The sequence below is a fragment of the Phyllobates terribilis genome, unplaced genomic scaffold, assembly GCF_046119375.1.
Source record: "Phyllobates terribilis strain yellow unplaced genomic scaffold, ASM4611937v1 Scaffold_1__5_contigs__length_1240528914, whole genome shotgun sequence".
Lineage (NCBI taxonomy): Eukaryota > Metazoa > Chordata > Amphibia > Anura > Dendrobatidae > Phyllobates > Phyllobates terribilis.
The window spans coordinates 607,654,366-607,670,305 of record NW_027362761.1 but is presented as its reverse complement, the minus strand read 5'-3'; positions in this window follow the sequence as shown (position 1 = coordinate 607,670,305).

The window sequence follows — 15,940 nt, the reverse complement described above, 5'->3', positions numbered from 1 at the left end:
AATGACTCTATATAATAGATCGCTCTGTGTGTAATGACTCTATATAATAGATCCCTCTGTCTGTAATGACTCTATATAATAGATCCCTCTGTGTGTAATGGCTCTATATAATAGATCCCTCTGCGTGTAATGACTCTATATAATAGATCCCTCTGTGTGTAATGACTCTATATAATAGATCCCTCTGTGTGTAATGACTCTATAATAGATCCCTCTGTGTGTAATGGCTCTATATAATAGATCCCTCTGCGTGTAATGACTCTATATAATAGATCACTCTGTGTGTAATGACTCTATATAATAGATCCCTCTGTGTGTAATGACTCTATATAATAGATCACTCTGTCTGTAATGACTCTATATAATAGATCACTCTGCATGTAATGACTCTATATAATAGATCCCTCTGTGTGTAATGACTCTATATAATAGATCCCTCTGTGTGTAATGACTCTATATAATAGATCCCTCTGTGTGTAATGACTCTATATAATAGATCCCTGTGTGTAATGACTGTATATAATAGATCCCTCTGTCTGTAATGACTCTATATAATATAGGAGGTTCACTTTTTTGTATTGAAGAGCTGAAATAAATTAACTTTTTGATGATATATCTAATCACATTGACTCTGCAGGTCCAGTACCTCCCTATACGTATGCTTTCAGAGTTTGCTTGTGGGATGGAGGACCTTTGACGCCGGAATCTGATCTGACCTCTGTTAGCTGAGATAAACACCTCTTCTGTTTCAGGCTCCATTTTGCTGGTTTTAAGGGTGAAGGAGGCAGCGCACTACTAAGTCACCAGCATGAAAAATGCTCAGCTAAAGATGGCCATTCTTTAGTGTAAAGTTGTCCAAAAGTTTAGTTATGCTCATGAGGCCACCGAGCACGTGCCTATTGGGCTCATGCCTTAAGACAACTTCTATGCTGGAAACCCATTTCCTGAAGCCCCCTTTGCACAGTTCTTGTCACTTCCACAGATGAAGCTTTCTTTTGAGTGATACACCAGGACAGGTAATTTTTACGGGGCATGCACTGCAGCACTCCGCGGCCGCATCCTGTGGGTTCCTTTTCCTTGGCGCCTTCTCCTGCTTTTGCATACAGTGATTTAAGAGACAGCAGCCCAGCCCCCGTCTCCAGCTCGTCTCTGTGCACCTGTCTCCATGATATATTTGCACCATGGTTGGATATATAAATGTATAAATGTGATTTTGATCACTCAGCGTCTGAGGTAAATGATTCCGTCCATGAACCCGGCGGCCGATTCATCTCAGAGTTAATGTTTGCTGATAATTATAGGAATTTTTCAGAAGTTTGTGTCTTGCAATAATTCAGGACGAAGGATGAAGACTTGAGCGGCGGCCATCACTCATTCCAACGTGCGCATCTCTGCAGTAAGGACACCGCGTCTCTGCAACACAAACATAGAAAGCACAAATCTGCACATTATACGAGCGGGATTCACTGCCAGAATGAAAGGGAAAAGACGCTGCTCCACCAATTGTACTAAAACGCTTCGTAAAATTTACATGTTCCAGCAAAAGTTTTCAAACTGATGTCCCCTCATCTGACATCACTTCTTCCTCTTCATCTATCTATCTCACATCTAACTGAACTACATGGAGAAAAGTATGTGCCCCCTAAATCCACCTCCGGGGGCTTCTCTGTCCTCCATCTATCCTTGCCTTGGGCTTACTCCTTCAGCCTGCAGCAACTCCGTGGACACAACCCAGGGGCCCCGTTGTAAGTCTAGATCCCTGTATAGAGAATATGGATGAACGTTGGGGTTGTTCTGACAGACTTTAAAACTGAAGAGAAACCTTGTCCTGGACATCACATCTTATTTGCAACTGATAAAATGCAAATTAGCTAAATATTTATGCCTCACCCTCCCAACAAGTGTATTTCAGCCAATAGTCCAAACATTGAGATAAATCAATACTTCATACATCGCAGTAAATCACCGTGAATTGTCGCCTTCTACCGCTCGTCTGTTTGGGAAATATAGATAAAAATATAAGAATAAAATGTGAGAAATGCATAAAACATTGCAACACAAGGATAAGTATGTGCCCCCCGGCCTCACAGACCCAGCTGTAATGCCATTTCTTAGGCTGATAATTACATCCTAATGTTAAGTGACTTCAGAATGAGATGATGTTCCAGGAGGACGGGGAAAGTAAGCTGGTTGTATCGGGAGATTTGATCATCTAGTTCTCCTTGGCTGCGAGTAACCAGTTTATCTGGAGATCTCAGTGTCATAATCTGCTACTTAAGGTGCTGAGCGGAGAGATGACTTTGTTGCGTAATCTAATACAACATATTGAGGATCTCGGCAGAGTTAGTACAGCTCAGGCTTTATTACTCCTCCAGCTGAATCCCGCAGGGAGGGTCAGAGGTTCACTGTATCATGGAAATGGTATCGCAGGAGTATTGGGGGGCACAGAACTCATCTCCAGCCACCAAGTGCCTCCGGATCATCCTCCAGTAATGAGGTTACTAGGAGATGAGATAGGTATTCAGCCATGAATAGATAGAGGACAACTCAACTACACAACTATTGATCCGGAAGAAACAAACTTCTAAGAAGAAATGTACATAGTATATAATGAAAGCCTCCTCTGAAATATGATTATATGGAATGGAAAAGTTTGAAGAAGATACACTAGAAACGTATTGTCTTAATTATTGATGTGTGCCAGCTCCAGGGCCGGGCTTTGCTCCTGTCCTCTATGGACGATGTCCTTTGCTGTGCTCCATGTCAAGTGTCACAAGTTGGTTGCTCGATATAGTCTAGTGATATCATCTCCCAAGGCCTTTTAGGGTCGATTCTGACTTGCCTCTCGGTCTGAGTATTGGATAAGCCTTGTGTTTTACATCTTTCTTGGAGTTTGTCCCACCAGTTTATTCAGCTGGAATCATCTCTTCAAGCTGCAATCAGCAGGTTTGAGCCAGGAGGCCAAGGAAGATCTGACTCCCTAACTGCAGAGTTCAAACCTACTAAAATCAGTATACATACTGCTCCCCCTCCTCCTAGTACATCACCAAGCACAATGCCGAGCGTCGGATGGAGTGGTGTAAAGCCGCCACCACTGGACTCTGGAGGAGACGTGTTCTGTGCAGTGACGGATCGCACTTCTCTATCTGCGTCTGATGGAGGAGTCGGGGTTTGGTGATTCCTGGAGGACGTTACCCCCTGACTGCATGCATTATGCCGCTGTACAGATGGTGGAGGAGGATGACGCTATGGACTCCTTATCAGGGGGAGGCCGCAACCCCTCAGCTCCAGTGATGGGAGATCTTCATCTTCAGCACAAGACATTGTGGACAATTGTAGCCTCAGCTTTGTGGGAACAGTTTGGGGAAGACCCTTATCTGTTCCCCGTGACTTTGCCCAGTGCACAAGCTCCATACAGATATGGGGGAGGGGGAGAGCATGACTTCAACTCCATCCAACACTAATAATGGAGGTCTTCACCCAACATCAGGGTCTGACCTCACAAATGTTCTTCTGAAGATACAGAAATTCCCACAGGCGTCTTCAAAATCTTGTCTAAATAATTCACGGAAGAGTGAGAGCTGTTATATCTGCAGAGGGGCGACTCCATATTAATGTCTATGGATGTAGACAGAGAAGTCCCCAGAGGTGGATGTGGGGGGCACATACTTTCTCCATATTAATGTCTATGGATGTAGATGAGGACAGAGAAGCCCCCGGAGGTGGATGTGGGGGGCATATACTTTCTCCATATTAATGTCTATGGATGTAGATGAGGACAGAGAAACCCCTGGAGGTGGATGTGGGGGGCACATACTTTTCTCCATATTAATGTCTATGGATGTAGATGGAGGACAGAGAAGTCCCCAGAGGTGGATGTGGGGGGCACATACTTTTATCCGTATTAATGTCTATGGATGTAGATGGAGGACAGATAAGCTCCTGGAAGTGAATATGGGGGTCACATACTTTTCTTCATATTAATGGAGAATAATTAATTAAAACCTACTAGGGCGAGCAACTTGAGGGTCTGAGATCAGGAGACAAAACTGTAGCTGGAGGAAATGCTGTGGTTAGGTGCCGGGAGATCACTTAAAATCAAAGTAAGACAAACCACAGTCAGGATCAGAGGGATCAGGGAACAGATGTAGTCAGGGTCGCAATCCGAGTCAGGGTTAGGATCAACAGGTGTATAATACCTTCAATCAAGAAGTTAACCAATTAATGGCTTGTAGATCCCAGCAGGCTGCTGGGAGTATAAATAGGGTGTGGTGCTGCCCTTAGGTCACAGCAGGGAGCAGATGGGTAATCCAAGTTGTGACGACACAGTTTATAATCTTAATCAGCCAGACGTTTAGACTTATTAATCCAAGAGAAATACACTATGATCTTCGTGTTGACTTGTAAATCTATGTGTATTTCTGTGGCTGGTCAGGAAGGACAGTGACTCAGTGTGGCACAATGAATGTTTGCTAAATATGTTGATTAACCATTGTGTGGACCCTGTGGCTTGTTGACTCACAAAACAGGAGGACAAACTACGTAAATTGATTAAATGCCCAAACAATGAGACCTGAGCTCTGTGGAATAATATCATCTCTAACTACTTTTGGTGGGCCCCCATATAGAAAAGGTAGCGGCAAGCTTCGGAAGCTAGCAGTCTGTCAAGGTACAAGGCCAGGAGACCCAAGGGTCTCACCCTGGCCTCTCTGAGAGTTTCCATTGGGCCAGATGGCCAGCTGGTCCCAATCTGGCTTCTCCAAATGTCTCCATGGGATCCAGGCTACTGGAGGGTCCTACCTGGCAACCCCAAACAACATATCCATGGGGCCAGGTGACTTCATCATCCCAGTCTGGTCTCCCCAAATGTATTCATGGGCTCTCTGGTGGTTAATGGAGCAGATTCGTATCTTTCCAGTCAGGGCCGTGTACCCTTAGGCCGGAATCATGTAGAATCCAATTCTGTGTCTCTTTGGGTAAAGCCATGCTACCAAGCTGATGGTCTCAAATTCTGCAAAATGGCTGCCTGTCGGTCAATAGTTTTCTGAATTAATCTGGGCCAGGAAGGGGTTAAAAACAATAACATATTGCACTCACCTCCCTCTTCTCCTGTCCATGCTGCGCTCTCTGGTCCTCCTCTAGCTTCACTCCGGTCTCCGTCGCTCATGTCTTCTTTATTCTGACTCCACATTCAAAGGCTTCTAGACCTCGACGCTCGGTACAACGGCATAAAATAATCTGGGGCCAAGTCAGTATCGGAAACACCAGAAAAGTAGAGAAGACCTGAGCAGGAACCGGAGCCAGAGCTTAGGGAGAAAACGGAGGAGCGGGTGACTGAGTATTAGCATGGGGTATATAATGTACTGTATGTACACAGTGACTGCACCAGCAGAATAGTGAGTGCAGCTCTGGAGTATAATACAAAATGTAACTCAGGATCAGTAATTTAATGTATGTACACAGTGACTGCACCAGCAGAATAGTGAGTGCAGCTCTGGAGTATAATACAGGAGGTAACTCAGGATCAGCAATGTAATGTATGTACACAGTGACTCCACCAGCAGAATAGTGAGTGCAGCTCTGGAGCATAACACAGGATGTAACTCAGGATCAGTAATGTAATGTATGTACACAGTGACTGCAAAAGCAGAATAGTGAGTGCAGCTGTGGGGTATAATACAGGATGCAACTCAGGATCAGTAATGTAATATATGTACACGGTGACTGCACCAGCTGAATAGTGAGTGCAGCTCTGGAGTATAATACAGGATGTAACTCAGGATCAGTAATGTAATGTATATACACAGTGACTGCACCAGCAGAATAGTGAGTGCAGCTCAGGAGTATAATACAGGATGTAACTCAGGATCAGTAATGTAATGTATGTACACAGTGACTGCACCAGCAGAATAGTGAGTACAGCTCTGGGGTATAATACAGGATCAGTAATGTAATGTATGTACACAGTGACTGCACCAGCAGAATAGTGAGTGCAGCTCTGGAGTATAACACTGGATATAACTCAGGATCAGTAATGTAATGTATGTACACAGTGACTGCACCAGCAGAATAGTGAGTGCAGCTCTGGGGTATAATACAGGATCAGTAATGAAATGTATGTACACAGTGACTGCACCAGCAAAATAGTGAGTGCCGCTCTGGAGTATAACACTGGATATAACTCAGGATCAGTAATGTAATGTATGTACACAGTGACTGCACCAGCAGAATAGTGAGTGCAGCTCTGGAGTATAATACAGGATGTAACTCAGGATCAGTAATGTAATGTATGTACACAGTGACTGCACCAGCAGAATAGTGAGTGCAGCTCTGGAGTATAATACAGGATGTAACTCAGGATCAGTCATGTAATGTATGTACACAGTGACTGCACCAGCAGAATAGTGAGTGCAGCTCTGGGGTATAATACAGGATGTAACTCAGGATCAGTCATGTAATGTATGTACACAGTGACTGCACCAGCAGAATAGTGAGTGCCGCTCTGGAGTATAATACAGGATGTAACTCAGGATCAGTACAGGATCAGTAATGTATGTACACAGTGACTGCACCAGCAGAATAGTGAGTGCCGCTCTGGAGTATAATACAGGATGTAACTCAGGATCAGTACAGGATCAGTAATGTATGTACACAGTGACTGCACCAGCAGAATAGTGAGTGCCGCTCTGGAGTATAATACAGGATGTAACTCAGGATCAGTACAGGATCAGTAATGTATGTACACAGTGACTGCACCAGCAGCATACCGGGTGCAGCTCTGATCAGCTGCTAGTCAGTGTGGTGATTACGGGTGTGGTGGCTGCAGATTCTGCTGTGAGCTCCTGATCTCTGAGAACCAACACCTCTCCACCTGGGGACCTGCTCTCTCTCTTTCCCGGAGGGAGAGCTGGTTTCTGGGATGAGTGAAGGAGCCAAGCCCCAGGCTTCTGCTTCCCGAACCAGGCCGGCGGGGGGCAGAAGAAACCAGCAACCGGCCTGCACATCAGAGGACTCGGGGGTGAGACGCTCCACCAGGAGTCGCAGCAATGTGGCTCCTACTCCTCCCGGGATTGTGGAGACCCCTAGAAGCCGCAAGGCTTCCAGCATGGAGGTAAAGCCTGACAGCGGCGTGCATGATGGTGCTCCTTCCGGAGGAAAGCGGAGTGCTCATGGAGGTGAGGCCGACCTCCCTGAGCGGGGTTGGGCGCTGCAGGGACCCCGGGAGTCTGTGTCCACCTATGCCTCCCGGGTCATGATCCACCTCAGTGAGTATGAAGATGCCAGTAAGCTCATCAGGAGGCTCCGGGAGGAGCTGCGCTGCACAAGCGCCAAAGCTGCGGGGGCCTCCAAACAGAGCAAGGCTAAACTCCAGGTCGAGGTAAAGCGACTGACCAGCGAGATTCACCTGCTGGAACTGAGGAAAGCTGACATCAGGGAGCAGAGTGGTCCATTCAAAGAAAAACTAATAAATGAAGACCGCTTTAGAGAAATGGCTGATACCAGAGAGCAAAGGCAGATGGGGCTGCAACCTGAGAGCCAGGTGGATGATGAGAGTGATGATGACCAGCAGGAAGCCCCACCTGGCAGCCTGCAAAGTCACCCGCAGGCCACGTGCAGCGAGCTCCCTGCAGGACAGGCGACAGTGACATCCGGTCGCAGTTCTGCCGGCTCTGGGGAGGACAGTGACAGCAGCGGCCAGGGAGGGGCGCTAATGGCGGAGATTAAGCTCCTGGAGTCCCCAGTGTGCCTCCAAAACTTCCATCTTGGTGACGATCTACCAGAAGAGGCACCTGGGGGCCACAAAAAGGCAAAGAAGACCAAGCCAAAGCTGCAGGAGGTGGTACGATACGTATATACCCCCCTCCCTGTACCCCCTGAGTCGGCGGCAGGCTCAGCTCGCTGTATAAGCCGCGTTGCCCAGCCCAGCCCGGGTTCTGCTGTGGATCCGGTGCAAAGGCGCGGGGAGATTACAGAGCGCGGTAGTGAGGCGCAGAGCTCCGTCTCTGCTTATAGGAGGTGCATCAGCCGAGAGGCTGGACAGTGAGGGCGGCCCGGCGGCGGGTGTTCCATCAGGCCACGATGCTGTGGTGCGCTCCTCAGCGGGAGGGGGGAGCGGCCCGGTGTCGGGGGCAGCTCCGGTAGCCTCGGCGCCTCTGAATGCTGTTGCCGCTGATCACTTAGTTGAGAAGCGGCGGCAGTGTGAGGGGGCTGTCGGGGCTGAGCGTTCCGGTCCTCCCACGAAAGTGCTATTTTGTATTGGCGTCGCTGGTCTGGAAGATCCTGATGCTAAAGATCAGCGGCGCCTAACAGCATCTAAAGATCAGCGGCACATTATTCCGAATGCCAAACAGCGGAAATTACCGACCAATGATGTGGAGGGCACACATAAGACCGGGGGTGAGGTCGCTTCCAGTTCTATGGAGGTGACTGAGCCCCTTGTGCCTGATGCGGAGGTCAAAATGTCATCCGCCATTGTTACTGGTCCAGCAGGAATGAATGTGGTGGTGGGGGTGAATGAGGCTAATTCATTGTCTAGTGGTGTCGTTGCTGGTTTGGTGGAGGGTGAGATGGAGGTGGGTAATGGTGTTGCTGTTCGGGCTGATGTGGTCACTGGTCCGGTTGCCCCCCTGGGGGTGGCAACACCTGTCCAGAGTTATGCCAGTGTCACCTCCGGGGCAAATAGGGCATCCTCCTTGCTCCGGGCTTTGGGGACGGCATGTTGCAACGGCGCCTTCTGGAGGCTCTAAAGAAGGGGGAGAGATCACTAATGGTAGAGGGTCGAGAGGTTGATCTATCCTTCTGGATAGAGAGGCATGGCCTCGGGGCCTTCCGAGAGCAAAAAGGGGGGGGATACAGTGTGGTCCCTCCCAACAGCCGGGCCAGGCAGTGTGCGTAGGAATGTGGTCCGTCTTCGGTGGAGGGGCAGTGATGCATGTCCTCCAAGGTCTAAAGTTGTGGAGCTCCTGCTGAGGATGGGCTTCAAGGCGATTGACATCTACGCCTTGATACATCCCTATTCCACGCCTGAGTTTGTTATCAGCTTTGTTCGGCTGGAGGGGCTTGAGCTCTTCTGGGCGAATTATGAGCTGGCAAAAAATGAGCCCGGCTGGCGAGACTTTGCCGTTCAGGCAGTGTCTCGCCAAAACCAGATCAAGAAAGTGACCGTGATGACTCGTAGCGAGTCGCTTTCTTGCTATGACATCATGACGTGGCTTGGTCGGTATGGAGAGGTGGTGGAGATGCCAAAGAAAAACCGCGACGAGTTTGGTATCTGGTCAGGGGTCTGGACGTTTATGGTAAAACTTAAGCGTTCAGGTGGTACGGTTGCCCACATTCCATCGTCTGCCTTCCTGGGTAGGGATCGTATCCTGGTCTTCTACCAGGGGCAACCGAAGCTCTGTCACAGGTGCGGCGACCCCACACCCTTCAGTGCAAACTGCACCGTGCAGAAATGCGCGTTGTGTGGGGGTGTCGGCCATCTTGCCGCCTCTTGTGTGGAGATTAGGTGCCACCTGTGTGGTGAGTTAGGTCACCCATTCAGCCGTTGTCCTCGCTCCTTCGCTAATGCAGTCGAGACCCCGGTGGGAGAAAGCCGTGAGGCCGATTCTGCTGAGGAGGGGACTAGCAGGGGTGGGGGAGCCGAGGGGCCAGGGAAGAAAAGCAATAAAAAGACGCCTGCCCAGCTGAGGCATCTAGACAAGCGCAGACAGGAGAGGGAGCGGGGCGAGCCCCAGACTACCGGGGCAGCCCCTGTCCTGGATGCCAGTCTTGCTGCTAAGGCCCCGAGGGATGATGAGTTGGATGAGGAGGTCAGGAGGATCCACAGGGAGGAAACCGCCTCTGCCTCAGAATCCTCCCATTATGAAAGTATGGATGAGGATAATAAGCGGTGGCTAGAGAACAAGCGTAAGCTCGGCACCAAAAAGAAGAAAAAGAAGGGAGATAAAACATCTTCTCCTGCTCTGACCAAGGTACCTAAGGAAGGTAAAACTGACTCCCCTCTGGTTGGTCTTTCTAACCGGTTCCAAGCCCTTGATAACATCTCTTCCTCTGAGGAGGAGGCCGAGGGTGAGGTTCCGGCTTCAGCGGAGCTTACAGGGGGTGCCGAGTCTCCTTCTCCTGGGGATGCAGGGTCCTTGGGGGGAGGGACTGGCCCAGAGTCCGGAGACGAGGACGAGAAAAGAAGGAAAAATGTGGGAATGGACACCTCTGTGTCATTAAAGAGGGGGAAGGATTCCTCCTCTGAGGCAGAGGGTAAGGGGAGTGGGAAGAAGAAAGCCATCTAACTCAATCACCAATGATGGCAGTACCCACTCCGTTGACGCTGGCGTCCATTAATGTCGCCAGCATTAAGTCAAATATGGCTAGATTTGCGGCCTTTGATTTTCTCAGCCGGGTTGAAGCTGACATTTTCTTTTTGCAAGAGACCAGGCTGCCAAATATGGCAGAGGTGTTTATAGCTAAGAGGGAGTGGAGACTCGGGCCCTCCTATTGGTCTCTTGCGACCGAGCCGTATAGCGGAGTGGCGGTCCTTTTTACCGCACCGGTAGAATGCCGACGGGTTATTGAGTTAGAAATGGGGAGGTGCCTGATATTAGATGTCCTCATGAAGTGACAAGAGCTCCGGCTCATTAACATCTATGGTCCCCAATCTAAGTGGGACCGGAAGTGTCTCTTTACGAGGATCAAGCCCTACTTTTTTACGAGGCGGCAGGTCGTCTTTGGAGGGGACTTCAACACTGTCACGAGGCCCCGGGATAGAGGAGGTTCCAGAGACAAGCTGACTTATGATAGCGTCGCCCTTAATAGTATAGCTAGTGAGGCTCGCCTGGTGGATGTCCACATCCGGCACACCCCAGGCCACGAGGGGTTCACCTATCATAGAGGTAACTGTAGGTCCAGGATAGACAGGTTTTATTTAAAGGAGGAAGCCGTCTCTTCAGCAGTATCTGTTGTTGCGGTGGAGTTCTCCGATCACTGTATGATTTTGTTTTCCCTGAATGTTACAGAGACCCCCCGGATGGGAAGAGGCTTTTGGAGGCTCAATTCGTCTCTCTTGGAAGAAGCGGAGATAAGACAGTCCTTTGAGGATTTTCTTCAGAGCCAGGTACCCTTACTGGATCTTTGTAGTAGTAAGTCAGAGTGGTGGGAGATGTTTAAGAAAAGGGTGGCGAGATTCTTCCGCCAGCTCTCGAGCCTCAGGAGCCTGGACAGGTATCGCCTGTATCAGGGCCTGAGGAGGAAACTCGAGCATCTTGTCTCAACTGGAGGTAGCCGCGAGGAGATCTCCAGAGTGAAATCTTTGCTAATGAGGTGTCAGTATGATAGACACGCATCTTTGGTTTCTGAGAGGGATTACGAGAAGTACCGCTCGCCCGACCCTTACAGAAACTGCAAGATGTCAGTGAATAGTAAAGTTGTTACAGGACTGGTTGACACTGCGGGGTCCCTGAAAAGATCCAGATCAGGGATCCTGGAGGTCGTCAGATCCTTCTACTCGCACCTCTTGGGGAAGAGGGATCTGGATTGGGATGAGATGTCGGCTTTTCTGGCTGAAGCCGTCCCCGAACCAGGGGTAGACCCCTCTCTTGGCGTTTTGACAGAGATGATCAGGGAAGAGGAAGTTAAGTTGGCGATTGAAGGGCTTGCCCTGAAGAAATCTCCCGGTCCGGATGGCTTAACATCTGAATTCTATAAGACCTTTAAGGACGCCTTGGTTCCCCTCTTGACTGAGGTATTCAATGAGTGTCTTTCCTCGGGCATTCTGCCAAAGTCAATGAGGAGGTCTGCCCTGATCATCTTGTCAAAGGGTAAGGACCCATCTTGCATTGAGAATTGGCATCCCATAGCGCTTCTCAATGCAGACAGGAAGGTTTTGGCAAAGGTACTGTTTAATCGGCTGGTGAAATTTGCACCCCAGCTCCTTTCGGGGGCCCAGCATTGCTCTGTTCCGTGCCGCAGTACAATTAGTGCTGTACTCTGTGTCCGAGAGGCGGTGGAGCAGGGGAGGGCTGGCCACTGGAAGGGGTACATGCTGTCATTGGACCAGGCAAAAGCGTTTGATCGGGTTAATCATGAGTACCTCTGGTCTGTCCTTCTGAGGTATGGCCTGCCGGGGGGGTTCGTTGATTGGCTTAAGACCTTGTACGCTGGGGCAGAGAGTTTCCCGCTTGTGAACGGTTGGATTGGCAACTCTTTTGAGGTTGGGTGTGGTGTTCGCCAGGGTTGTCCCTTGAGCCCGCTACTGTACGTGTTTGCTATTGACCCACTTCTTAGGAGGGTGGAGCGTGGACCGTTGGCTGGGATCGGGATGGACCGGGCAGCACCGGAAGCCACTCTGAGAGTGGTGGCGTATGCCGATGACGTCACCGTTTTTGTTTCCTCTGATGGGGAAGCAGAATGGTTGATGTCAGAGGTAAATTGCTACTCGGAGGCATCCGGGTCTAAGATCAACCGGGATAAGTGTGAGAGTCTCTGGCTGGGAGGAGGAGATCCTGGTTTTGATCTCAGGACACAATTCCAGGACCCAAAGTCTCTGCAAAAGTTCTTGGCATCGAATTTGGCCAGGGGGATTACCCCAAACAAAATTGGGACAGCAGGCTAGAGATCGCCACTCAGAAGGTGAACCAATGGAAGGGTTGGTCTTTGACCCTAAGGGAAAGGGTAAACCTGATCAAAACTTACCTGCTCCCTTTGCTGATCTATCTGGGCAGTGTGTGCATCTTGCCGGAGCCTCTCTGGACTCGGGTCTACAGTTTGTTCTTCCAACTGTTATGGGGGAATAGACTGAACCTGGTCAAGAGGGAGGTTACTTACCGTACGAGGAGACTAGGAGGGTTGGGTATGGTCAACCCTGTGGTATTCCTTGTGAATACCTTCATTAAGATCAATATTGCAAACCTCTGGAAAGAGAGGGCTCCTCCGTGGGTATTCTCCTGTAAGGGATGGTTTCAGCCTTTCTTCCAGGAATGGGAGACAGGAGGGCAAGTGAAGGATCTCCGCACACCGCATGGACATCTCCCGGCTTACGCTACCGTGGTTCTGAAGGTAATTCGCCAGTGGGGTCTGGGAATGTGGGAGGTCAGGACTCTGCCAAGGAAGCTCCTTGACAAAAGGGTTCTGTTGACCCATTTTCAGAGGCCTCTGGCGCTCAGGGATTGCCCAAGTCGGGATCTTGGGGTGGGTCTGCATCTTTTGAATTCTATCAGGATCCCCTCGAAGGTTTGGGACTTGGCTTGGCGCTGCTTCCATGGGAAACTGTGTGTGAGGGACAATCTGAAGTGTAGGAGCTCTGAGGACAGGAACTGTCCTCGGGAGCATTGTGGTACCATGCTTGAAAGCATGGACCACTTCCTGCTTCGTTGTCCCTTTAACACAGAGGTGTACAACAGGGTGGGCGCCTCCATTGGCTGGCCCCGGCTGGCCGGTCTCTCTTATGCGGAATGGGCCTATGGAGCTTTCGGGGACCTGGGTGGTCGGGACTGCTGCACCTTATTTCTAGTTAGCGCAGTGGTTAGGTATCACACGTGGAACGCACGGTGCTTAGTATCGACGCAGCGGAAAACCCTCCCAGTGGACGATGTGTTTAGGACCATACTCGGTGACCTGGTGAAGGTGCGTTCTCTGGAGTATGAGAGACTGGGTACACGGAGGGCCGCTCTCCTCTGGAGGGGCTTTTCTTTTAGTGTGCCCTAGTCTGGTCATCTCCTCTCCTGGTGGTGGGCTGCTGCTGACACCATAGATTTTTGTTTTTGATCAGTAGACAGTGATGTAGGGCTGCAGGCGCCAAACTTGGGCTTTGTCAGTTGTGGTTATTGTATTGTTTGTTTCTGTATATATTGTATATATGGGTTTGGGTGGAGGTGTTAGGTTGGGTGGAGGGAAAAGGGGGGAGGTGGGTTCATCTTGTGGGACACTGGTTATTTGGGTGAAAAACTGGCACTGCCTGATCTGTCCTATGGACGTTGGACATGGACTGAGGCGCAGGACCATCTCTCAGGTCAGTGCCGGGGAGGGACTGGTGGGCTCGAGTGTGGGGGGTTTTGATTTGTCTTGTATATATTTGTATAGTTAGTATTTATTTTATTTATATATAAAAAAAAAAAAAAAAAAAAGAAAAAAAAGAATGTATATATTAGTTTGTATATAATTTGTTGGTTATTATTTATTATATTATTATTTGTTTGGTAACCGGACCAGATGTCATGGTGTAGATAGTTATTATTGTGTATATATGTATAATATGTGTGTGAGGAGAGAGGGAGCGGCTGGACCAGTTCATTACATTGTTTATTTTCTGGTTATTATTATTGTTATGTTTTTCATTTTTATAATAAAAGATCTACAGGAGGTAACTCAGGATCAGTAATGTAATGTATGTACACAGTGACTGCACCAGCAGAATAGTGAGTGCAGCTCTGGAGTATAATACAGGATGTAACTCAGGATCAGTAATGTAATGTATGTACACAGTGACTGCACCAGCAGAATAGTGAGTGCAGCTCTGGAGTATAATACAGGGTGTAACTCAGGATCAGTAATGTAATGTATGTACACAGTGACTGCACCAGCAGAATAGTGAGTGCAGCTCTGGAGTATAATACAGGATTTAACTCAGGATCAGTAATGTAATGTATGTACACAGTGACTGCACCAGCAGAATAGTGAGTGCAGCTCTGGGGTATAATACAGGATGTAACTCAGGATCAGTAATGTAATGTATGTACACAGTGACTGCACCAGCAGAATAGTGAGTGCAGCTCTGGAGTATAATACAGGATGTAACTCAGGATCAGTAATGTAATGTATGTATACAGTGACTGCTCCAGCAGAATAGTGAGTGCAGCTCTGGAGTATAATACAGGGTGTAACTCAGGATCAGTAATGTAATGTATGTACACAGTGACTTCACCAGCAGAATAGTGAGTGCAGCTCTGGAGTATAATACAGGGTGTAACTCAGGATCAGTAATGTAATGTATGTACACAGTGACTGCACCAGCAGAATAGTGAGTGCAGCTCTGGAGTATAATACAGGAGGTAACTCAGGATCAGTAATGTAATGTATGTACACAGTGACTGCAGCAGCAGAATAGTGAGTGCAGCTCTGGAGTATAATACAGGATGTAACTCAGGATCAGTAATGTAATGTATGTACACAGTGATTGCACCAGCAGAATAGTGAGTGCAGCTCTGGAGTATAATACAGGAGGTAACTCAGGATCAGTAATGTAATGTATGTACACAGTGACTGCAGCAGCAGAATAGTGAGTGCAGCTCTGGAGTATAATACAGGATGTAACTCAGGATCAGTAATGTAATGTATGTACACAGTGACTGCACCAGCAGAATAGTGAGTGCAGCTCTGAGGTATAATACAGGAAGTAACTCAGGATCAGTAATGTAATGTATGTACACAGTGACTGCAGCAGAAGAATAGTGAGTGCAGCTCTGGAGTATAATACAGGATGTAACTCAGGATCAGTAATGTAATGTATGTACACAGTGACTGCACCAGCAGAATAGTGAGTGCAGCTCTGGAGTATAATACAGGATGCAACTCAGGATCAGTAATGTAATGTATGTACACAGTGACTGCACCAGCAGAATAGTGAGTGCAGCTCTGGAGTATAATACAGGATGTAACTCAGGATCAGTAATGTAATGTATGTACACAGTGACTGCACCAGCAGAATAGTGAGTGCAGCTCTGGAGTATAATACAGGATGTAACTCAGGATCAGTAATGTAATGTATGTACACAGTGACTGCACCAGCAGAATAGTGAGTGCAGCTCTGGGGTATAATACAGGATGTAACTCAGGATCAGTAATGTAATGTATGTACACAGTGACTGCACCAGCAGAATAGTGAGTGCAGCTCTGGAGTATAATACAGGATGTAACTCAGGATCAGTAATGTAATGTATGTACACAGTGACTG